This window comes from Schistocerca nitens, unplaced genomic scaffold (assembly GCF_023898315.1).
Source record: "Schistocerca nitens isolate TAMUIC-IGC-003100 unplaced genomic scaffold, iqSchNite1.1 HiC_scaffold_385, whole genome shotgun sequence".
Lineage (NCBI taxonomy): Eukaryota > Metazoa > Arthropoda > Insecta > Orthoptera > Acrididae > Schistocerca > Schistocerca nitens.
The window spans coordinates 501,883-522,572 of NW_026045919.1; the positions used below are offsets into that span (position 1 = coordinate 501,883).

A 20,690-nucleotide genomic window follows, 5' to 3' on the forward strand; every position below is an offset into this window, starting at 1 on the left:
GGTGGGCGGCTGTGAGACGGGGAGATGAGCTGCGGCTTCTGGGCGCGACTGTAACGCTGCGCCATGGATCAAATAACACTGCACATTGCTGGTGACCCACGTGTTTAGTAGTGACGCAACTGAACGTTCATCTTGTGAGAGCGAGAAAATTTTCGCAGTCGGCAGGACTCGAACCTACGCTCCCAGAGGGAATCTGATTTCAAGTCAGACGCCTTAACCACTCGGCCACGACTGCTGGTGGCGGAAATGTCTCCCGACAACGGAAACTGCCATCTTTAGAAGCAATCTGATGGCAGAAAGCGGCGTGGCCTCACTCATTTCTGTAAGGTTTCCATTGGCCGTTTCCAAAATGTAATAATTTTCGCCCAGACAGGGACTTGAACCCAGGACCATTTGATTGAAAACCTACCGCTCTGCCGACTGAGCTATGCGGGCCCGCGCACGAGCATTATCGTACAGCTGCGTGGTGTCCGAGTGATTCGCATGTCGTAATTGCTGGCTTATGGCTCCAATGGCGACTTCACCGACTTCCCACTGACGCACCGCTGACGCTACTTTTCTGTCGTCTTAAACGATGGACATACTTCCAAGCAGCTGCGAGATCATAAGAAAAGAAACGCTGCACCACTGCTTTTGCCGCACTCGAATGATTGAATTGCGATTCTTAAAAAGAAATGAATGTTCGCTCTGTCCAACACTTTCAAGCACATCTGTGTACTCACGATCTCAGCGACGGCTTTCTGCAGTCCCAGCGTCAGTGCGAGGTCAACCGATAACCACAGTAAGAAGCGGTCGTCGCGAAACTCAGTATTCTTAAACGGAAATTTTCGTCTTGTTGAGAATGGCGTCACTGGTTTGCACCCGCATTCGCCCACGCATGTCACGTGTGTGCGAAAATTTTTGCTCCTCTTTACACAAAATCGCACGCAGCCGGTAGGACTCGAACCTACGCTCCCAGAGAGAATCTGATTTCGAGTCAGACGCCTTAACCACTCGGCCACGACTGCCGCTAGCGCGGGTTCTGCCGACACATGCAACTGCTAACGTTTCAAGCACTGTGGTGTCAGAAGACGGCGTAGCTGCATTATTTTCCGTAGCGTTTCCACCGCTACCAGACGAATCGCTACCAAAGTATTAAAATTTCCGCCGACACAGGGACTTGAACCCTGGACCCTTAGGTTAAAAAGCCCTATGCTCCACCGACTGAGCTGTCCGGGCTCGCACGAGGCTGCGAAACCCCCCACGATACATTCACTCATGTCCTTTACTGTTGTGCAATCGCTGCATGGAGCAGTTACTAATAAAACGTCGCCTGAATGCTGTCTACAGACTTATCGCGCTAAGCTCGTAACACACTATCGAAGACTGCTGACACACGATGCAACAACAAATTACAGCAGTCGTTACGGCTCATACGTTGGAGCAGAGAATTTACGTGTTTAGTCGACCCTCACTGGCCAGTTGGAAAATTCACAAGAATTTCGAATGCAATGTTTCCCACGTTTTCGCTCATTTCACGGTTCCGTTGAAGACCTTCTTCACCACCTGACAGAAAAAGGAAACGCAGTCGGTAGGACTTTTTTGATTCTTTTGCTTCTAAGGGAGTTAGTTGTCTAGTGAGTTCCTCTTATGGCATGCACTAGGCAACCAGAACAGCTACAGGAGAGAGTCATTTTTGTTGTCAGCGGTAGTTGCATTATCGCAAACGCAGAGCAATTCCATGGGCGTCGCATCAAAATGAATACGTGCCGAAACCCGGGATCGAACCAGGGACCTTTAGATCTTCAGTCTAACGCTCTCCCAACTGAGCTATTTCGGCTGACGCTGAGGTTTGCAGTTTGCATGTGTTCGTGAACTCTGTCTCGTTGCCACTTTCACAGTCACCTTCGTCTGATAAGACACAGGGACGCTGAAAGGCGAGCATCCGATGCAGCGAAGTTCCACACACATTTCTTCTGCTTCCATCATCGTTAAAAGCAAACATGTCGACTCGATTCGTGTAATATTGACTTCGCTGAATTCACGTGACGCCACGCTGGCGCTAGAAAACCCGTGCTATATCGATGCCAGGGGCAACTCGTGTGCAGCGAACGAGACACAAGGAGGAGTGAGCCTCTCCACCGTATAAGAGGCAGTACCTAGCAGATACACGCGGTAAAACATTCGACTTGCGTTAGCTCATGAATGGCTATACGTCATCGTCTGCAAGCTAAAATGGACACGTCTGCACTGCCCAGTGAGGCGACACTTGTACTAACACCTGGTGGGCGGCTGTGAGACGGGGAGATGAGCTGCGGCTTCTGGGCGCGACTGTAACGCTGCGCCATGGATCAAATAACACTGCACATTGCTGGTGACCCACGTGTTTAGTAGTGACGCAACTGAACGTTCATCTTGTGAGAGCGAGAAAATTTTCGCAGTCGGCAGGACTCGAACCTACGCTCCCAGAGGGAATCTGATTTCAAGTCAGACGCCTTAACCACTCGGCCACGACTGCTGGTGGCGGAAATGTCTCCCGACAACGGAAACTGCCATCTTTAGAAGCAATCTGATGGCAGAAAGCGGCGTGGCCTCACTCATTTCTGTAAGGTTTCCATTGGCCGTTTCCAAAATGTAATAATTTTCGCCCAGACAGGGACTTGAACCCAGGACCATTTGATTGAAAACCTACCGCTCTGCCGACTGAGCTATGCGGGCCCACGCACGAGCATTATCGTACAGCTGCGTGGTGTCCGAGTGATTCGCATGTCGTAATTGCTGGCTTATGGCTCCAATGGCGACTTCACCGACTTCCCACTGACGCACCGCTGACGCTACTTTTCTGTCGTCTTAAACGATGGACATACTTCCAAGCAGCTGCGAGATCATAAGAAAAGAAACGCTGCACCACTGCTTTTGCCGCACTCGAATGATTGAATTGCGATTCTTAAAAAGAAATGAATGTTCGCTCTGTCCAACACTTTCAAGCACATCTGTGTACTCACGATCTCAGCGACGGCTTTCTGCAGTCCCAGCGTCAGTGCGAGGTCAACCGATAACCACAGTAAGAAGCGGTCGTCGCGAAACTCAGTATTCTTAAACGGAAATTTTCGTCTTGTTGAGAATGGCGTCACTGGTTTGCACCCGCATTCGCCCACGCATGTCACGTGTGTGCGAAAATTTTTGCTCCTCTTTACACAAAATCGCACGCAGCCGGTAGGACTCGAACCTACGCTCCCAGAGAGAATCTGATTTCGAGTCAGACGCCTTAACCACTCGGCCACGACTGCCGCTAGCGCGGGTTCTGCCGACACATGCAACTGCTAACGTTTCAAGCACTGTGGTGTCAGAAGACGGCGTAGCTGCATTATTTTCCGTAGCGTTTCCACCGCTACCAGACGAATCGCTACCAAAGTATTAAAATTTCCGCCGACACAGGGACTTGAACCCTGGACCCTTAGGTTAAAAAGCCCTATGCTCCACCGACTGAGCTGTCCGGGCTCGCACGAGGCTGCGAAACCCCCCACGATACATTCACTCATGTCCTTTACTGTTGTGCAATCGCTGCATGGAGCAGTTACTAATAAAACGTCGCCTGAATGCTGTCTACAGACTTATCGCGCTAAGCTCGTAACACACTATCGAAGACTGCTGACACACGATGCAACAACAAATTACAGCAGTCGTTACGGCTCATACGTTGGAGCAGAGAATTTACGTGTTTAGTCGACCCTCACTGGCCAGTTGGAAAATTCACAAGAATTTCGAATGCAATGTTTCCCACGTTTTCGCTCATTTCACGGTTCCGTTGAAGACCTTCTTCACCACCTGACAGAAAAAGGAAACGCAGTCGGTAGGACTTTTTTGATTCTTTTGCTTCTAAGGGAGTTAGTTGTCTAGTGAGTTCCTCTTATGGCATGCACTAGGCAACCAGAACAGCTACAGGAGAGAGTCATTTTTGTTGTCAGCGGTAGTTGCATTATCGCAAACGCAGAGCAATTCCATGGGCGTCGCATCAAAATGAATACGTGCCGAAACCCGGGATCGAACCAGGGACCTTTAGATCTTCAGTCTAACGCTCTCCCAACTGAGCTATTTCGGCTGACGCTGAGGTTTGCAGTTTGCATGTGTTCGTGAACTCTGTCTCGTTGCCACTTTCACAGTCACCTTCGTCTGATAAGACACAGGGACGCTGAAAGGCGAGCATCCGATGCAGCGAAGTTCCACACACATTTCTTCTGCTTCCATCATCGTTAAAAGCAAACATGTCGACTCGATTCGTGTAATATTGACTTCGCTGAATTCACGTGACGCCACGCTGGCGCTAGAAAACCCGTGCTATATCGATGCCAGGGGCAACTCGTGTGCAGCGAACGAGACACAAGGAGGAGTGAGCCTCTCCACCGTATAAGAGGCAGTACCTAGCAGATACACGCGGTAAAACATTCGACTTGCGTTAGCTCATGAATGGCTATACGTCATCGTCTGCAAGCTAAAATGGACACGTCTGCACTGCCCAGTGAGGCGACACTTGTACTAACACCTGGTGGGCGGCTGTGAGACGGGGAGATGAGCTGCGGCTTCTGGGCGCGACTGTAACGCTGCGCCATGGATCAAATAACACTGCACATTGCTGGTGACCCACGTGTTTAGTAGTGACGCAACTGAACGTTCATCTTGTGAGAGCGAGAAAATTTTCGCAGTCGGCAGGACTCGAACCTACGCTCCCAGAGGGAATCTGATTTCAAGTCAGACGCCTTAACCACTCGGCCACGACTGCTGGTGGCGGAAATGTCTCCCGACAACGGAAACTGCCATCTTTAGAAGCAATCTGATGGCAGAAAGCGGCGTGGCCTCACTCATTTCTGTAAGGTTTCCATTGGCCGTTTCCAAAATGTAATAATTTTCGCCCAGACAGGGACTTGAACCCAGGACCATTTGATTGAAAACCTACCGCTCTGCCGACTGAGCTATGCGGGCCCACGCACGAGCATTATCGTACAGCTGCGTGGTGTCCGAGTGATTCGCATGTCGTAATTGCTGGCTTATGGCTCCAATGGCGACTTCACCGACTTCCCACTGACGCACCGCTGACGCTACTTTTCTGTCGTCTTAAACGATGGACATACTTCCAAGCAGCTGCGAGATCATAAGAAAAGAAACGCTGCACCACTGCTTTTGCCGCACTCGAATGATTGAATTGCGATTCTTAAAAAGAAATGAATGTTCGCTCTGTCCAACACTTTCAAGCACATCTGTGTACTCACGATCTCAGCGACGGCTTTCTGCAGTCCCAGCGTCAGTGCGAGGTCAACCGATAACCACAGTAAGAAGCGGTCGTCGCGAAACTCAGTATTCTTAAACGGAAATTTTCGTCTTGTTGAGAATGGCGTCACTGGTTTGCACCCGCATTCGCCCACGCATGTCACGTGTGTGCGAAAATTTTTGCTCCTCTTTACACAAAATCGCACGCAGCCGGTAGGACTCGAACCTACGCTCCCAGAGAGAATCTGATTTCGAGTCAGACGCCTTAACCACTCGGCCACGACTGCCGCTAGCGCGGGTTCTGCCGACACATGCAACTGCTAACGTTTCAAGCACTGTGGTGTCAGAAGACGGCGTAGCTGCATTATTTTCCGTAGCGTTTCCACCGCTACCAGACGAATCGCTACCAAAGTATTAAAATTTCCGCCGACACAGGGACTTGAACCCTGGACCCTTAGGTTAAAAAGCCCTATGCTCCACCGACTGAGCTGTCCGGGCTCGCACGAGGCTGCGAAACCCCCCACGATACATTCACTCATGTCCTTTACTGTTGTGCAATCGCTGCATGGAGCAGTTACTAATAAAACGTCGCCTGAATGCTGTCTACAGACTTATCGCGCTAAGCTCGTAACACACTATCGAAGACTGCTGACACACGATGCAACAACAAATTACAGCAGTCGTTACGGCTCATACGTTGGAGCAGAGAATTTACGTGTTTAGTCGACCCTCACTGGCCAGTTGGAAAATTCACAAGAATTTCGAATGCAATGTTTCCCACGTTTTCGCTCATTTCACGGTTCCGTTGAAGACCTTCTTCACCACCTGACAGAAAAAGGAAACGCAGTCGGTAGGACTTTTTTGATTCTTTTGCTTCTAAGGGAGTTAGTTGTCTAGTGAGTTCCTCTTATGGCATGCACTAGGCAACCAGAACAGCTACAGGAGAGAGTCATTTTTGTTGTCAGCGGTAGTTGCATTATCGCAAACGCAGAGCAATTCCATGGGCGTCGCATCAAAATGAATACGTGCCGAAACCCGGGATCGAACCAGGGACCTTTAGATCTTCAGTCTAACGCTCTCCCAACTGAGCTATTTCGGCTGACGCTGAGGTTTGCAGTTTGCATGTGTTCGTGAACTCTGTCTCGTTGCCACTTTCACAGTCACCTTCGTCTGATAAGACACAGGGACGCTGAAAGGCGAGCATCCGATGCAGCGAAGTTCCACACACATTTCTTCTGCTTCCATCATCGTTAAAAGCAAACATGTCGACTCGATTCGTGTAATATTGACTTCGCTGAATTCACGTGACGCCACGCTGGCGCTAGAAAACCCGTGCTATATCGATGCCAGGGGCAACTCGTGTGCAGCGAACGAGACACAAGGAGGAGTGAGCCTCTCCACCGTATAAGAGGCAGTACCTAGCAGATACACGCGGTAAAACATTCGACTTGCGTTAGCTCATGAATGGCTATACGTCATCGTCTGCAAGCTAAAATGGACACGTCTGCACTGCCCAGTGAGGCGACACTTGTACTAACACCTGGTGGGCGGCTGTGAGACGGGGAGATGAGCTGCGGCTTCTGGGCGCGACTGTAACGCTGCGCCATGGATCAAATAACACTGCACATTGCTGGTGACCCACGTGTTTAGTAGTGACGCAACTGAACGTTCATCTTGTGAGAGCGAGAAAATTTTCGCAGTCGGCAGGACTCGAACCTACGCTCCCAGAGGGAATCTGATTTCAAGTCAGACGCCTTAACCACTCGGCCACGACTGCTGGTGGCGGAAATGTCTCCCGACAACGGAAACTGCCATCTTTAGAAGCAATCTGATGGCAGAAAGCGGCGTGGCCTCACTCATTTCTGTAAGGTTTCCATTGGCCGTTTCCAAAATGTAATAATTTTCGCCCAGACAGGGACTTGAACCCAGGACCATTTGATTGAAAACCTACCGCTCTGCCGACTGAGCTATGCGGGCCCACGCACGAGCATTATCGTACAGCTGCGTGGTGTCCGAGTGATTCGCATGTCGTAATTGCTGGCTTATGGCTCCAATGGCGACTTCACCGACTTCCCACTGACGCACCGCTGACGCTACTTTTCTGTCGTCTTAAACGATGGACATACTTCCAAGCAGCTGCGAGATCATAAGAAAAGAAACGCTGCACCACTGCTTTTGCCGCACTCGAATGATTGAATTGCGATTCTTAAAAAGAAATGAATGTTCGCTCTGTCCAACACTTTCAAGCACATCTGTGTACTCACGATCTCAGCGACGGCTTTCTGCAGTCCCAGCGTCAGTGCGAGGTCAACCGATAACCACAGTAAGAAGCGGTCTTCGCGAAACTCAGTATTCTTAAACGGAAATTTTCGTCTTGTTGAGAATGGCGTCACTGGTTTGCACCCGCATTCGCCCACGCATGTCACGTGTGTGCGAAAATTTTTGCTCCTCTTTACACAAAATCGCACGCAGCCGGTAGGACTCGAACCTACGCTCCCAGAGAGAATCTGATTTCGAGTCAGACGCCTTAACCACTCGGCCACGACTGCCGCTAGCGCGGGTTCTGCCGACACATGCAACTGCTAACGTTTCAAGCACTGTGGTGTCAGAAGACGGCGTAGCTGCATTATTTTCCGTAGCGTTTCCACCGCTACCAGACGAATCGCTACCAAAGTATTAAAATTTCCGCCGACACAGGGACTTGAACCCTGGACCCTTAGGTTAAAAAGCCCTATGCTCCACCGACTGAGCTGTCCGGGCTCGCACGAGGCTGCGAAACCCCCCACGATACATTCACTCATGTCCTTTACTGTTGTGCAATCGCTGCATGGAGCAGTTACTAATAAAACGTCGCCTGAATGCTGTCTACAGACTTATCGCGCTAAGCTCGTAACACACTATCGAAGACTGCTGACACACGATGCAACAACAAATTACAGCAGTCGTTACGGCTCATACGTTGGAGCAGAGAATTTACGTGTTTAGTCGACCCTCACTGGCCAGTTGGAAAATTCACAAGAATTTCGAATGCAATGTTTCCCACGTTTTCGCTCATTTCACGGTTCCGTTGAAGACCTTCTTCACCACCTGACAGAAAAAGGAAACGCAGTCGGTAGGACTTTTTTGATTCTTTTGCTTCTAAGGGAGTTAGTTGTCTAGTGAGTTCCTCTTATGGCATGCACTAGGCAACCAGAACAGCTACAGGAGAGAGTCATTTTTGTTGTCAGCGGTAGTTGCATTATCGCAAACGCAGAGCAATTCCATGGGCGTCGCATCAAAATGAATAGGTGCCGAAACCCGGGATCGAACCAGGGACCTTTAGATCTTCAGTCTAACGCTCTCCCAACTGAGCTATTTCGGCTGACGCTGAGGTTTGCAGTTTGCATGTGTTCGTGAACTCTGTCTCGTTGCCACTTTCACAGTCACCTTCGTCTGATAAGACACAGGGACGCTGAAAGGCGAGCATCCGATGCAGCGAAGTTCCACACACATTTCTTCTGCTTCCATCATCGTTAAAAGCAAACATGTCGACTCGATTCGTGTAATATTGACTTCGCTGAATTCACGTGACGCCACGCTGGCGCTAGAAAACCCGTGCTATATCGATGCCAGGGGCAACTCGTGTGCAGCGAACGAGACACAAGGAGGAGTGAGCCTCTCCACCGTATAAGAGGCAGTACCTAGCAGATACACGCGGTAAAACATTCGACTTGCGTTAGCTCATGAATGGCTATACGTCATCGTCTGCAAGCTAAAATGGACACGTCTGCACTGCCCAGTGAGGCGACACTTGTACTAACACCTGGTGGGCGGCTGTGAGACGGGGAGATGAGCTGCGGCTTCTGGGCGCGACTGTAACGCTGCGCCATGGATCAAATAACACTGCACATTGCTGGTGACCCACGTGTTTAGTAGTGACGCAACTGAACGTTCATCTTGTGAGAGCGAGAAAATTTTCGCAGTCGGCAGGACTCGAACCTACGCTCCCAGAGGGAATCTGATTTCAAGTCAGACGCCTTAACCACTCGGCCACGACTGCTGGTGGCGGAAATGTCTCCCGACAACGGAAACTGCCATCTTTAGAAGCAATCTGATGGCAGAAAGCGGCGTGGCCTCACTCATTTCTGTAAGGTTTCCATTGGCCGTTTCCAAAATGTAATAATTTTCGCCCAGACAGGGACTTGAACCCAGGACCATTTGATTGAAAACCTACCGCTCTGCCGACTGAGCTATGCGGGCCCACGCACGAGCATTATCGTACAGCTGCGTGGTGTCCGAGTGATTCGCATGTCGTAATTGCTGGCTTATGGCTCCAATGGCGACTTCACCGACTTCCCACTGACGCACCGCTGACGCTACTTTTCTGTCGTCTTAAACGATGGACATACTTCCAAGCAGCTGCGAGATCATAAGAAAAGAAACGCTGCACCACTGCTTTTGCCGCACTCGAATGATTGAATTGCGATTCTTAAAAAGAAATGAATGTTCGCTCTGTCCAACACTTTCAAGCACATCTGTGTACTCACGATCTCAGCGACGGCTTTCTGCAGTCCCAGCGTCAGTGCGAGGTCAACCGATAACCACAGTAAGAAGCGGTCGTCGCGAAACTCAGTATTCTTAAACGGAAATTTTCGTCTTGTTGAGAATGGCGTCACTGGTTTGCACCCGCATTCGCCCACGCATGTCACGTGTGTGCGAAAATTTTTGCTCCTCTTTACACAAAATCGCACGCAGCCGGTAGGACTCGAACCTACGCTCCCAGAGAGAATCTGATTTCGAGTCAGACGCCTTAACCACTCGGCCACGACTGCCGCTAGCGCGGGTTCTGCCGACACATGCAACTGCTAACGTTTCAAGCACTGTGGTGTCAGAAGACGGCGTAGCTGCATTATTTTCCGTAGCGTTTCCACCGCTACCAGACGAATCGCTACCAAAGTATTAAAATTTCCGCCGACACAGGGACTTGAACCCTGGACCCTTAGGTTAAAAAGCCCTATGCTCCACCGACTGAGCTGTCCGGGCTCGCACGAGGCTGCGAAACCCCCCACGATACATTCACTCATGTCCTTTACTGTTGTGCAATCGCTGCATGGAGCAGTTACTAATAAAACGTCGCCTGAATGCTGTCTACAGACTTATCGCGCTAAGCTCGTAACACACTATCGAAGACTGCTGACACACGATGCAACAACAAATTACAGCAGTCGTTACGGCTCATACGTTGGAGCAGAGAATTTACGTGTTTAGTCGACCCTCACTGGCCAGTTGGAAAATTCACAAGAATTTCGAATGCAATGTTTCCCACGTTTTCGCTCATTTCACGGTTCCGTTGAAGACCTTCTTCACCACCTGACAGAAAAAGGAAACGCAGTCGGTAGGACTTTTTTGATTCTTTTGCTTCTAAGGGAGTTAGTTGTCTAGTGAGTTCCTCTTATGGCATGCACTAGGCAACCAGAACAGCTACAGGAGAGAGTCATTTTTGTTGTCAGCGGTAGTTGCATTATCGCAAACGCAGAGCAATTCCATGGGCGTCGCATCAAAATGAATACGTGCCGAAACCCGGGATCGAACCAGGGACCTTTAGATCTTCAGTCTAACGCTCTCCCAACTGAGCTATTTCGGCTGACGCTGAGGTTTGCAGTTTGCATGTGTTCGTGAACTCTGTCTCGTTGCCACTTTCACAGTCACCTTCGTCTGATAAGACACAGGGACGCTGAAAGGCGAGCATCCGATGCAGCGAAGTTCCACACACATTTCTTCTGCTTCCATCATCGTTAAAAGCAAACATGTCGACTCGATTCGTGTAATATTGACTTCGCTGAATTCACGTGACGCCACGCTGGCGCTAGAAAACCCGTGCTATATCGATGCCAGGGGCAACTCGTGTGCAGCGAACGAGACACAAGGAGGAGTGAGCCTCTCCACCGTATAAGAGGCAGTACCTAGCAGATACACGCGGTAAAACATTCGACTTGCGTTAGCTCATGAATGGCTATACGTCATCGTCTGCAAGTTAAAATGGACACGTCTGCACTGCCCAGTGAGGCGACACTTGTACTAACACCTGGTGGGCGGCTGTGAGACGGGGAGATGAGCTGCGGCTTCTGGGCGCGACTGTAACGCTGCGCCATGGATCAAATAACACTGCACATTGCTGGTGACCCACGTGTTTAGTAGTGACGCAACTGAACGTTCATCTTGTGAGAGCGAGAAAATTTTCGCAGTCGGCAGGACTCGAACCTACGCTCCCAGAGGGAATCTGATTTCAAGTCAGACGCCTTAACCACTCGGCCACGACTGCTGGTGGCGGAAATGTCTCCCGACAACGGAAACTGCCATCTTTAGAAGCAATCTGATGGCAGAAAGCGGCGTGGCCTCACTCATTTCTGTAAGGTTTCCATTGGCCGTTTCCAAAATGTAATAATTTTCGCCCAGACAGGGACTTGAACCCAGGACCATTTGATTGAAAACCTACCGCTCTGCCGACTGAGCTATGCGGGCCCACGCACGAGCATTATCGTACAGCTGCGTGGTGTCCGAGTGATTCGCATGTCGTAATTGCTGGCTTATGGCTCCAATGGCGACTTCACCGACTTCCCACTGACGCACCGCTGACGCTACTTTTCTGTCGACTTAAACGATGGACATACTTCCAAGCAGCTGCGAGATCATAAGAAAAGAAACGCTGCACCACTGCTTTTGCCGCACTCGAATGATTGAATTGCGATTCTTAAAAAGAAATGAATGTTCGCTCTGTCCAACACTTTCAAGCACATCTGTGTACTCACGATCTCAGCGACGGCTTTCTGCAGTCCCAGCGTCAGTGCGAGGTCAACCGATAACCACAGTAAGAAGCGGTCGTCGCGAAACTCAGTATTCTTAAACGGAAATTTTCGTCTTGTTGAGAATGGCGTCACTGGTTTGCACCCGCATTCGCCCACGCATGTCACGTGTGTGCGAAAATTTTTGCTCCTCTTTACACAAAATCGCACGCAGCCGGTAGGACTCGAACCTACGCTCCCAGAGAGAATCTGATTTCGAGTCAGACGCCTTAACCACTCGGCCACGACTGCCGCTAGCGCGGGTTCTGCCGACACATGCAACTGCTAACGTTTCAAGCACTGTGGTGTCAGAAGACGGCGTAGCTGCATTATTTTCCGTAGCGTTTCCACCGCTACCAGACGAATCGCTACCAAAGTATTAAAATTTCCGCCGACACAGGGACTTGAACCCTGGACCCTTAGGTTAAAAAGCCCTATGCTCCACCGACTGAGCTGTCCGGGCTCGCACGAGGCTGCGAAACCCCCCACGATACATTCACTCATGTCCTTTACTGTTGTGCAATCGCTGCATGGAGCAGTTACTAATAAAACGTCGCCTGAATGCTGTCTACAGACTTATCGCGCTAAGCTCGTAACACACTATCGAAGACTGCTGACACACGATGCAACAACAAATTACAGCAGTCGTTACGGCTCATACGTTGGAGCAGAGAATTTACGTGTTTAGTCGACCCTCACTGGCCAGTTGGAAAATTCACAAGAATTTCGAATGCAATGTTTCCCACGTTTTCGCTCATTTCACGGTTCCGTTGAAGACCTTCTTCACCACCTGACAGAAAAAGGAAACGCAGTCGGTAGGACTTTTTTGATTCTTTTGCTTCTAAGGGAGTTAGTTGTCTAGTGAGTTCCTCTTATGGCATGCACTAGGCAACCAGAACAGCTACAGGAGAGAGTCATTTTTGTTGTCAGCGGTAGTTGCATTATCGCAAACGCAGAGCAATTCCATGGGCGTCGCATCAAAATGAATACGTGCCGAAACCCGGGATCGAACCAGGGACCTTTAGATCTTCAGTCTAACGCTCTCCCAACTGAGCTATTTCGGCTGACGCTGAGGTTTGCAGTTTGCATGTGTTCGTGAACTCTGTCTCGTTGCCACTTTCACAGTCACCTTCGTCTGATAAGACACAGGGACGCTGAAAGGCGAGCATCCGATGCAGCGAAGTTCCACACACATTTCTTCTGCTTCCATCATCGTTAAAAGCAAACATGTCGACTCGATTCGTGTAATATTGACTTCGCTGAATTCACGTGACGCCACGCTGGCGCTAGAAAACCCGTGCTATATCGATGCCAGGGGCAACTCGTGTGCAGCGAACGAGACACAAGGAGGAGTGAGCCTCTCCACCGTATAAGAGGCAGTACCTAGCAGATACACGCGGTAAAACATTCGACTTGCGTTAGCTCATGAATGGCTATACGTCATCGTCTGCAAGCTAAAATGGACACGTCTGCACTGCCCAGTGAGGCGACACTTGTACTAACACCTGGTGGGCGGCTGTGAGACGGGGAGATGAGCTGCGGCTTCTGGGCGCGACTGTAACGCTGCGCCATGGATCAAATAACACTGCACATTGCTGGTGACCCACGTGTTTAGTAGTGACGCAACTGAACGTTCATCTTGTGAGAGCGAGAAAATTTTCGCAGTCGGCAGGACTCGAACCTACGCTCCCAGAGGGAATCTGATTTCAAGTCAGACGCCTTAACCACTCGGCCACGACTGCTGGTGGCGGAAATGTCTCCCGACAACGGAAACTGCCATCTTTAGAAGCAATCTGATGGCAGAAAGCGGCGTGGCCTCACTCATTTCTGTAAGGTTTCCATTGGCCGTTTCCAAAATGTAATAATTTTCGCCCAGACAGGGACTTGAACCCAGGACCATTTGATTGAAAACCTACCGCTCTGCCGACTGAGCTATGCGGGCCCGCGCACGAGCATTATCGTACAGCTGCGTGGTGTCCGAGTGATTCGCATGTCGTAATTGCTGGCTTATGGCTCCAATGGCGACTTCACCGACTTCCCACTGACGCACCGCTGACGCTACTTTTCTGTCGTCTTAAACGATGGACATACTTCCAAGCAGCTGCGAGATCATAAGAAAAGAAACGCTGCACCACTGCTTTTGCCGCACTCGAATGATTGAATTGCGATTCTTAAAAAGAAATGAATGTTCGCTCTGTCCAACACTTTCAAGCACATCTGTGTACTCACGATCTCAGCGACGGCTTTCTGCAGTCCCAGCGTCAGTGCGAGGTCAACCGATAACCACAGTAAGAAGCGGTCGTCGCGAAACTCAGTATTCTTAAACGGAAATTTTCGTCTTGTTGAGAATGGCGTCACTGGTTTGCACCCGCATTCGCCCACGCATGTCACGTGTGTGCGAAAATTTTTGCTCCTCTTTACACAAAATCGCACGCAGCCGGTAGGACTCGAACCTACGCTCCCAGAGAGAATCTGATTTCGAGTCAGACGCCTTAACCACTCGGCCACGACTGCCGCTAGCGCGGGTTCTGCCGACACATGCAACTGCTAACGTTTCAAGCACTGTGGTGTCAGAAGACGGCGTAGCTGCATTATTTTCCGTAGCGTTTCCACCGCTACCAGACGAATCGCTACCAAAGTATTAAAATTTCCGCCGACACAGGGACTTGAACCCTGGACCCTTAGGTTAAAAAGCCCTATGCTCCACCGACTGAGCTGTCCGGGCTCGCACGAGGCTGCGAAACCCCCCACGATACATTCACTCATGTCCTTTACTGTTGTGCAATCGCTGCATGGAGCAGTTACTAATAAAACGTCGCCTGAATGCTGTCTACAGACTTATCGCGCTAAGCTCGTAACACACTATCGAAGACTGCTGACACACGATGCAACAACAAATTACAGCAGTCGTTACGGCTCATACGTTGGAGCAGAGAATTTACGTGTTTAGTCGACCCTCACTGGCCAGTTGGAAAATTCACAAGAATTTCGAATGCAATGTTTCCCACGTTTTCGCTCATTTCACGGTTCCGTTGAAGACCTTCTTCACCACCTGACAGAAAAAGGAAACGCAGTCGGTAGGACTTTTTTGATTCTTTTGCTTCTAAGGGAGTTAGTTGTCTAGTGAGTTCCTCTTATGGCATGCACTAGGCAACCAGAACAGCTACAGGAGAGAGTCATTTTTGTTGTCAGCGGTAGTTGCATTATCGCAAACGCAGAGCAATTCCATGGGCGTCGCATCAAAATGAATACGTGCCGAAACCCGGGATCGAACCAGGGACCTTTAGATCTTCAGTCTAACGCTCTCCCAACTGAGCTATTTCGGCTGACGCTGAGGTTTGCAGTTTGCATGTGTTCGTGAACTCTGTCTCGTTGCCACTTTCACAGTCACCTTCGTCTGATAAGACACAGGGACGCTGAAAGGCGAGCATCCGATGCAGCGAAGTTCCACACACATTTCTTCTGCTTCCATCATCGTTAAAAGCAAACATGTCGACTCGATTCGTGTAATATTGACTTCGCTGAATTCACGTGACGCCACGCTGGCGCTAGAAAACCCGTGCTATATCGATGCCAGGGGCAACTCGTGTGCAGCGAACGAGACACAAGGAGGAGTGAGCCTCTCCACCGTATAAGAGGCAGTACCTAGCAGATACACGCGGTAAAACATTCGACTTGCGTTAGCTCATGAATGGCTATACGTCATCGTCTGCAAGCTAAAATGGACACGTCTGCACTGCCCAGTGAGGCGACACTTGTACTAACACCTGGTGGGCGGCTGTGAGACGGGGAGATGAGCTGCGGCTTCTGGGCGCGACTGTAACGCTGCGCCATGGATCAAATAACACTGCACATTGCTGGTGACCCACGTGTTTAGTAGTGACGCAACTGAACGTTCATCTTGTGAGAGCGAGAAAATTTTCGCAGTCGGCAGGACTCGAACCTACGCTCCCAGAGGGAATCTGATTTCAAGTCAGACGCCTTAACCACTCGGCCACGACTGCTGGTGGCGGAAATGTCTCCCGACAACGGAAACTGCCATCTTTAGAAGCAATCTGATGGCAGAAAGCGGCGTGGCCTCACTCATTTCTGTAAGGTTTCCATTGGCCGTTTCCAAAATGTAATAATTTTCGCCCAGACAGGGACTTGAACCCAGGACCATTTGATTGAAAACCTACCGCTCTGCCGACTGAGCTATGCGGGCCCACGCACGAGCATTATCGTACAGCTGCGTGGTGTCCGAGTGATTCGCATGTCGTAATTGCTGGCTTATGGCTCCAATGGCGACTTCACCGACTTCCCACTGACGCACCGCTGACGCTACTTTTCTGTCGTCTTAAACGATGGACATACTTCCAAGCAGCTGCGAGATCATAAGAAAAGAAACGCTGCACCACTGCTTTTGCCGCACTCGAATGATTGAATTGCGATTCTTAAAAAGAAATGAATGTTCGCTCTGTCCAACACTTTCAAGCACATCTGTGTACTCACGATCTCAGCGACGGCTTTCTGCAGTCCCAGCGTCAGTGCGAGGTCAACCGATAACCACAGTAAGAAGCGGTCGTCGCGAAACTCAGTATTCTTAAACGGAAATTTTCGTCTTGTTGAGAATGGCGTCACTGGTTTGCACCCGCATTCGCCCACGCATGTCACGTGTGTGCGAAAATTTTTGCTCCTCTTTACACAAAATCGCACGCAGCCGGTAGGACTCGAACCTACGCTCCCAGAGAGAATCTGATTTCGAGTCAGACGCCTTAACCACTCGGCCACGACTGCCGCTAGCGCGGGTTCTGCCGACACATGCAACTGCTAACGTTTCAAGCACTGTGGTGTCAGAAGACGGCGTAGCTGCATTATTTTCCGTAGCGTTTCCACCGCTACCAGACGAATCGCTACCAAAGTATTAAAATTTCCGCCGACACAGGGACTTGAACCCTGGACCCTTAGGTTAAAAAGCCCTATGCTCCACCGACTGAGCTGTCCGGGCTCGCACGAGGCTGCGAAACCCCCCACGATACATTCACTCATGTCCTTTACTGTTGTGCAATCGCTGCATGGAGCAGTTACTAATAAAACGTCGCCTGAATGCTGTCTACAGACTTATCGCGCTAAGCTCGTAACACACTATCGAAGACTGCTGACACACGATGCAACAACAAATTACAGCAGTCGTTACGGCTCATACGTTGGAGCAGAGAATTTACGTGTTTAGTCGACCCTCACTGGCCAGTTGGAAAATTCACAAGAATTTCGAATGCAATGTTTCCCACGTTTTCGCTCATTTCACGGTTCCGTTGAAGACCTTCTTCACCACCTGACAGAAAAAGGAAACGCAGTCGGTAGGACTTTTTTGATTCTTTTGCTTCTAAGGGAGTTAGTTGTCTAGTGAGTTCCTCTTATGGCATGCACTAGGCAACCAGAACAGCTACAGGAGAGAGTCATTTTTGTTGTCAGCGGTAGTTGCATTATCGCAAACGCAGAGCAATTCCATGGGCGTCGCATCAAAATGAATACGTGCCGAAACCCGGGATCGAACCAGGGACCTTTAGATCTTCAGTCTAACGCTCTCCCAACTGAGCTATTTCGGCTGACGCTGAGGTTTGCAGTTTGCATGTGTTCGTGAACTCTGTCTCGTTGCCACTTTCACAGTCACCTTCGTCTGATAAGACACAGGGACGCTGAAAGGCGAGCATCCGATGCAGCGAAGTTCCACACACATTTCTTCTGCTTCCATCATCGTTAAAAGCAAACATGTCGACTCGATTCGTGTAATATTGACTTCGCTGAATTCACGTGACGCCACGCTGGCGCTAGAAAACCCGTGCTATATCGATGCCAGGGGCAACTCGTGTGCAGCGAACGAGACACAAGGAGGAGTGAGCCTCTCCACCGTATAAGAGGCAGTACCTAGCAGATACACGCGGTAAAACATTCGACTTGCGTTAGCTCATGAATGGCTATACGTCATCGTCTGCAAGCTAAAATGGACACGTCTGCACTGCCCAGTGAGGCGACACTTGTACTAACACCTGGTGGGCGGCTGTGAGACGGGGAGATGAGCTGCGGCTTCTGGGCGCGACTGTAACGCTGCGCCATGGATCAAATAACACTGCACATTGCTGGTGACCCACGTGTTTAGTAGTGACGCAACTGAACGTTCATCTTGTGAGAGCGAGAAAATTTTCGCAGTCGGCAGGACTCGAACCTACGCTCCCAGAGGGAATCTGATTTCAAGTCAGACGCCTTAACCACTCGGCCACGACTGCTGGTGGCGGAAATGTCTCCCGACAACGGAAACTGCCATCTTTAGAAGCAATCTGATGGCAGAAAGCGGCGTGGCCTCACTCATTTCTGTAAGGTTTCCATTGGCCGTTTCCAAAATGTAATAATTTTCGCCCAGACAGGGACTTGAACCCAGGACCATTTGATTGAAAACCTACCGCTCTGCCGACTGAGCTATGCGGGCCCACGCACGAGCATTATCGTACAGCTGCGTGGTGTCCGAGTGATTCGCATGTCGTAATTGCTGGCTTATGGCTCCAATGGCGACTTCACCGACTTCCCACTGACGCACCGCTGACGCTACTTTTCTGTCGTCTTAAACGATGGACATACTTCCAAGCAGCTGCGAGATCATAAGAAAAGAAACGCTGCACCACTGCTTTTGCCGCACTCGAATGATTGAATTGCGATTCTTAAAAAGAAATGAATGTTCGCTCTGTCCAACACTTTCAAGCACATCTGTGTACTCACGATCTCAGCGACGGCTTTCTGCAGTCCCAGCGTCAGTGCGAGGTCAACCGATAACCACAGTAAGAAGCGGTCGTCGCGAAACTCAGTATTCTTAAACGGAAATTTTCGTCTTGTTGAGAATGGCGTCACTGGTTTGCACCCGCATTCGCCCACGCATGTCACGTGTGTGCGAAAATTTTTGCTCCTCTTTACACAAAATCGCACGCAGCCGGTAGGACTCGAACCTACGCTCCCAGAGAGAATCTGATTTCGAGTCAGACGCCTTAACCACTCGGCCACGACTGCCGCTAGCGCGGGTTCTGCCGACACATGCAACTGCTAACGTTTCAAGCACTGTGGTGTCAGAAGACGGCGTAGCTGCATTATTTTCCGTAGCGTTTCCACCGCTACCAGACGAATCGCTACCAAAGTATTAAAATTTCCGCCGACACAGGGACTTGAACCCTGGACCCTTAGGTTAAAAAGCCCTATGCTCCACCGACTGAGCTGTCCGGGCTCGCACGAGGCTGCGAAACCCCCCACGATACATTCACTCATGTCCTTTACTGTTGTGCAATCGCTGCATGGAGCAGTTACTAATAAAACGTCGCCTGAATGCTGTCTACAGACTTATCGCGCTAAGCTCGTAACACACTATCGAAGACTGCTGACACACGATGCAACAACAAATTACAGCAGTCGTTACGGCTCATACGTTGGAGCAGAGAATTTACGTGTTTAGTCGACCCTCACTGGCCAGTTGGAAAATTCACAAGAATTTCGAATGCAATGTTTCCCACGTTTTCGCTCATTTCACGGTTCCGTTGAAGACCTTCTTCACCACCTGACAGAAAAAGGAAACGCAGTCGGTAGGACTTTTTTGATTCTTTTGCTTCTAAGGGAGTTAGTTGTCTAGTGAGTTCCTCTTATGGCATGCACTAGGCAACCAGAACAGCTACAGGAGAGAGTCATTTTTGTTGTCAGCGGTAGTTGCATTATCGCAAACGCAGAGCAATTCCATGGGCGTCGCATCAAAATGAATACGTGCCGAAACCCGGGATCGAACCAGGGACCTTTAGATCTTCAGTCTAACGCTCTCCCAACTGAGCTATTTCGGCTGACGCTGAGGTTTGCAGTTTGCATGTGTTCGTGAACTCTGTCTCGTTGCCACTTTCACAGTCACCTTCGTCTGATAAGACACAGGGACGCTGAAAGGCGAGCATCCGATGCAGCGAAGTTCCACACACATTTCTTCTGCTTCCATCATCGTTAAAAGCAAACATGTCGACTCGATTCGTGTAATATTGACTTCGCTGAATTCACGTGACGCCACGCTGGCGCTAGAAAACCCGTGCTATATCGATGCCAGGGGCAACTCGTGTGCAGCGAACGAGACACAAGGAGGAGTGAGCCTCTCCACCGTATAAGAGGCAGTACCTAGCAGATACACGCGGTAAAACATTCGACTTGCGTTAGCTCATGAATGGCTATACGTCATCGTCTGCAAGTTAAAATGGACACGTCTGCACTGCCCAGTGAGGCGACACTTGTACTAACACCTGGTGGGCGGCTGTGAGACGGGGAGATGAGCTGCGGCTTCTGGGCGCGACTGTAACGCTGCGCCATGGATCAAATAACACTGCACATTGCTGGTGACCCACGTGTTTAGTAGTGACGCAACTGAACGTTCATCTTGTGAGAGCGAGAAAATTTTCGCAGTCGGCAGGACTCGAACCTACGCTCCCAGAGGGAATCTGATTTCAAGTCAGACGCCTTAACCACTCGGCCACGACTGCTGGTGGCGGAAATGTCTCCCGACAACGGAAACTGCCATCTTTAGAAGCAATCTGATGGCAGAAAGCGGCGTGGCCTCACTCATTTCTGTAAGGTTTC

At 50.1% G+C, this 20,690-nt stretch overlaps 28 non-coding genes across 28 annotated transcripts; all 28 read right to left on the reverse strand.

The window, feature by feature from the left end:
* Positions 1-153: 153 nt before the first annotated feature.
* Positions 154-235, reverse strand: Trnas-uga (transfer RNA serine (anticodon UGA)). The gene has a single exon. It is a non-coding gene; the product is annotated as a tRNA-Ser (tRNA).
* Positions 236-925: 690 nt separating this feature from the next.
* Positions 926-1,007, reverse strand: Trnas-cga (transfer RNA serine (anticodon CGA)). The gene has a single exon. It is a non-coding gene; the product is annotated as a tRNA-Ser (tRNA).
* Positions 1,008-1,746: 739 nt separating this feature from the next.
* On the reverse strand, positions 1,747-1,819 carry Trnaf-gaa (transfer RNA phenylalanine (anticodon GAA)). Its single transcript has one exon. It is a non-coding gene; the product is annotated as a tRNA-Phe (tRNA).
* Positions 1,820-2,415: 596 nt separating this feature from the next.
* Positions 2,416-2,497, reverse strand: Trnas-uga (transfer RNA serine (anticodon UGA)). Its single transcript has one exon. It is a non-coding gene; the product is annotated as a tRNA-Ser (tRNA).
* Positions 2,498-3,187: 690 nt separating this feature from the next.
* Trnas-cga (transfer RNA serine (anticodon CGA)) lies at positions 3,188-3,269 on the reverse strand. Its single transcript has one exon. It is a non-coding gene; the product is annotated as a tRNA-Ser (tRNA).
* A 739-nt stretch (positions 3,270-4,008) lies between these two features.
* On the reverse strand, positions 4,009-4,081 carry Trnaf-gaa (transfer RNA phenylalanine (anticodon GAA)). The gene has a single exon. It is a non-coding gene; the product is annotated as a tRNA-Phe (tRNA).
* Positions 4,082-4,677: 596 nt separating this feature from the next.
* Trnas-uga (transfer RNA serine (anticodon UGA)) lies at positions 4,678-4,759 on the reverse strand. Its single transcript has one exon. It is a non-coding gene; the product is annotated as a tRNA-Ser (tRNA).
* Positions 4,760-5,449: 690 nt separating this feature from the next.
* Positions 5,450-5,531, reverse strand: Trnas-cga (transfer RNA serine (anticodon CGA)). Its single transcript has one exon. It is a non-coding gene; the product is annotated as a tRNA-Ser (tRNA).
* Positions 5,532-6,270: 739 nt separating this feature from the next.
* Trnaf-gaa (transfer RNA phenylalanine (anticodon GAA)) lies at positions 6,271-6,343 on the reverse strand. The gene has a single exon. It is a non-coding gene; the product is annotated as a tRNA-Phe (tRNA).
* Positions 6,344-6,939: 596 nt separating this feature from the next.
* Positions 6,940-7,021, reverse strand: Trnas-uga (transfer RNA serine (anticodon UGA)). Its single transcript has one exon. It is a non-coding gene; the product is annotated as a tRNA-Ser (tRNA).
* A 690-nt stretch (positions 7,022-7,711) lies between these two features.
* Positions 7,712-7,793, reverse strand: Trnas-cga (transfer RNA serine (anticodon CGA)). The gene has a single exon. It is a non-coding gene; the product is annotated as a tRNA-Ser (tRNA).
* A 739-nt stretch (positions 7,794-8,532) lies between these two features.
* Positions 8,533-8,605, reverse strand: Trnaf-gaa (transfer RNA phenylalanine (anticodon GAA)). The gene has a single exon. It is a non-coding gene; the product is annotated as a tRNA-Phe (tRNA).
* A 596-nt stretch (positions 8,606-9,201) lies between these two features.
* On the reverse strand, positions 9,202-9,283 carry Trnas-uga (transfer RNA serine (anticodon UGA)). The gene has a single exon. It is a non-coding gene; the product is annotated as a tRNA-Ser (tRNA).
* Positions 9,284-9,973: 690 nt separating this feature from the next.
* Positions 9,974-10,055, reverse strand: Trnas-cga (transfer RNA serine (anticodon CGA)). Its single transcript has one exon. It is a non-coding gene; the product is annotated as a tRNA-Ser (tRNA).
* Positions 10,056-10,794: 739 nt separating this feature from the next.
* Positions 10,795-10,867, reverse strand: Trnaf-gaa (transfer RNA phenylalanine (anticodon GAA)). The gene has a single exon. It is a non-coding gene; the product is annotated as a tRNA-Phe (tRNA).
* Positions 10,868-11,463: 596 nt separating this feature from the next.
* Positions 11,464-11,545, reverse strand: Trnas-uga (transfer RNA serine (anticodon UGA)). The gene has a single exon. It is a non-coding gene; the product is annotated as a tRNA-Ser (tRNA).
* Positions 11,546-12,235: 690 nt separating this feature from the next.
* On the reverse strand, positions 12,236-12,317 carry Trnas-cga (transfer RNA serine (anticodon CGA)). The gene has a single exon. It is a non-coding gene; the product is annotated as a tRNA-Ser (tRNA).
* Positions 12,318-13,056: 739 nt separating this feature from the next.
* Trnaf-gaa (transfer RNA phenylalanine (anticodon GAA)) lies at positions 13,057-13,129 on the reverse strand. The gene has a single exon. It is a non-coding gene; the product is annotated as a tRNA-Phe (tRNA).
* Positions 13,130-13,725: 596 nt separating this feature from the next.
* Positions 13,726-13,807, reverse strand: Trnas-uga (transfer RNA serine (anticodon UGA)). Its single transcript has one exon. It is a non-coding gene; the product is annotated as a tRNA-Ser (tRNA).
* A 690-nt stretch (positions 13,808-14,497) lies between these two features.
* On the reverse strand, positions 14,498-14,579 carry Trnas-cga (transfer RNA serine (anticodon CGA)). Its single transcript has one exon. It is a non-coding gene; the product is annotated as a tRNA-Ser (tRNA).
* Positions 14,580-15,318: 739 nt separating this feature from the next.
* On the reverse strand, positions 15,319-15,391 carry Trnaf-gaa (transfer RNA phenylalanine (anticodon GAA)). The gene has a single exon. It is a non-coding gene; the product is annotated as a tRNA-Phe (tRNA).
* Positions 15,392-15,987: 596 nt separating this feature from the next.
* On the reverse strand, positions 15,988-16,069 carry Trnas-uga (transfer RNA serine (anticodon UGA)). The gene has a single exon. It is a non-coding gene; the product is annotated as a tRNA-Ser (tRNA).
* A 690-nt stretch (positions 16,070-16,759) lies between these two features.
* Positions 16,760-16,841, reverse strand: Trnas-cga (transfer RNA serine (anticodon CGA)). The gene has a single exon. It is a non-coding gene; the product is annotated as a tRNA-Ser (tRNA).
* A 739-nt stretch (positions 16,842-17,580) lies between these two features.
* On the reverse strand, positions 17,581-17,653 carry Trnaf-gaa (transfer RNA phenylalanine (anticodon GAA)). Its single transcript has one exon. It is a non-coding gene; the product is annotated as a tRNA-Phe (tRNA).
* A 596-nt stretch (positions 17,654-18,249) lies between these two features.
* On the reverse strand, positions 18,250-18,331 carry Trnas-uga (transfer RNA serine (anticodon UGA)). The gene has a single exon. It is a non-coding gene; the product is annotated as a tRNA-Ser (tRNA).
* A 690-nt stretch (positions 18,332-19,021) lies between these two features.
* Trnas-cga (transfer RNA serine (anticodon CGA)) lies at positions 19,022-19,103 on the reverse strand. The gene has a single exon. It is a non-coding gene; the product is annotated as a tRNA-Ser (tRNA).
* A 739-nt stretch (positions 19,104-19,842) lies between these two features.
* Trnaf-gaa (transfer RNA phenylalanine (anticodon GAA)) lies at positions 19,843-19,915 on the reverse strand. The gene has a single exon. It is a non-coding gene; the product is annotated as a tRNA-Phe (tRNA).
* Positions 19,916-20,511: 596 nt separating this feature from the next.
* On the reverse strand, positions 20,512-20,593 carry Trnas-uga (transfer RNA serine (anticodon UGA)). The gene has a single exon. It is a non-coding gene; the product is annotated as a tRNA-Ser (tRNA).
* Positions 20,594-20,690: the final 97 nt, after the last annotated feature.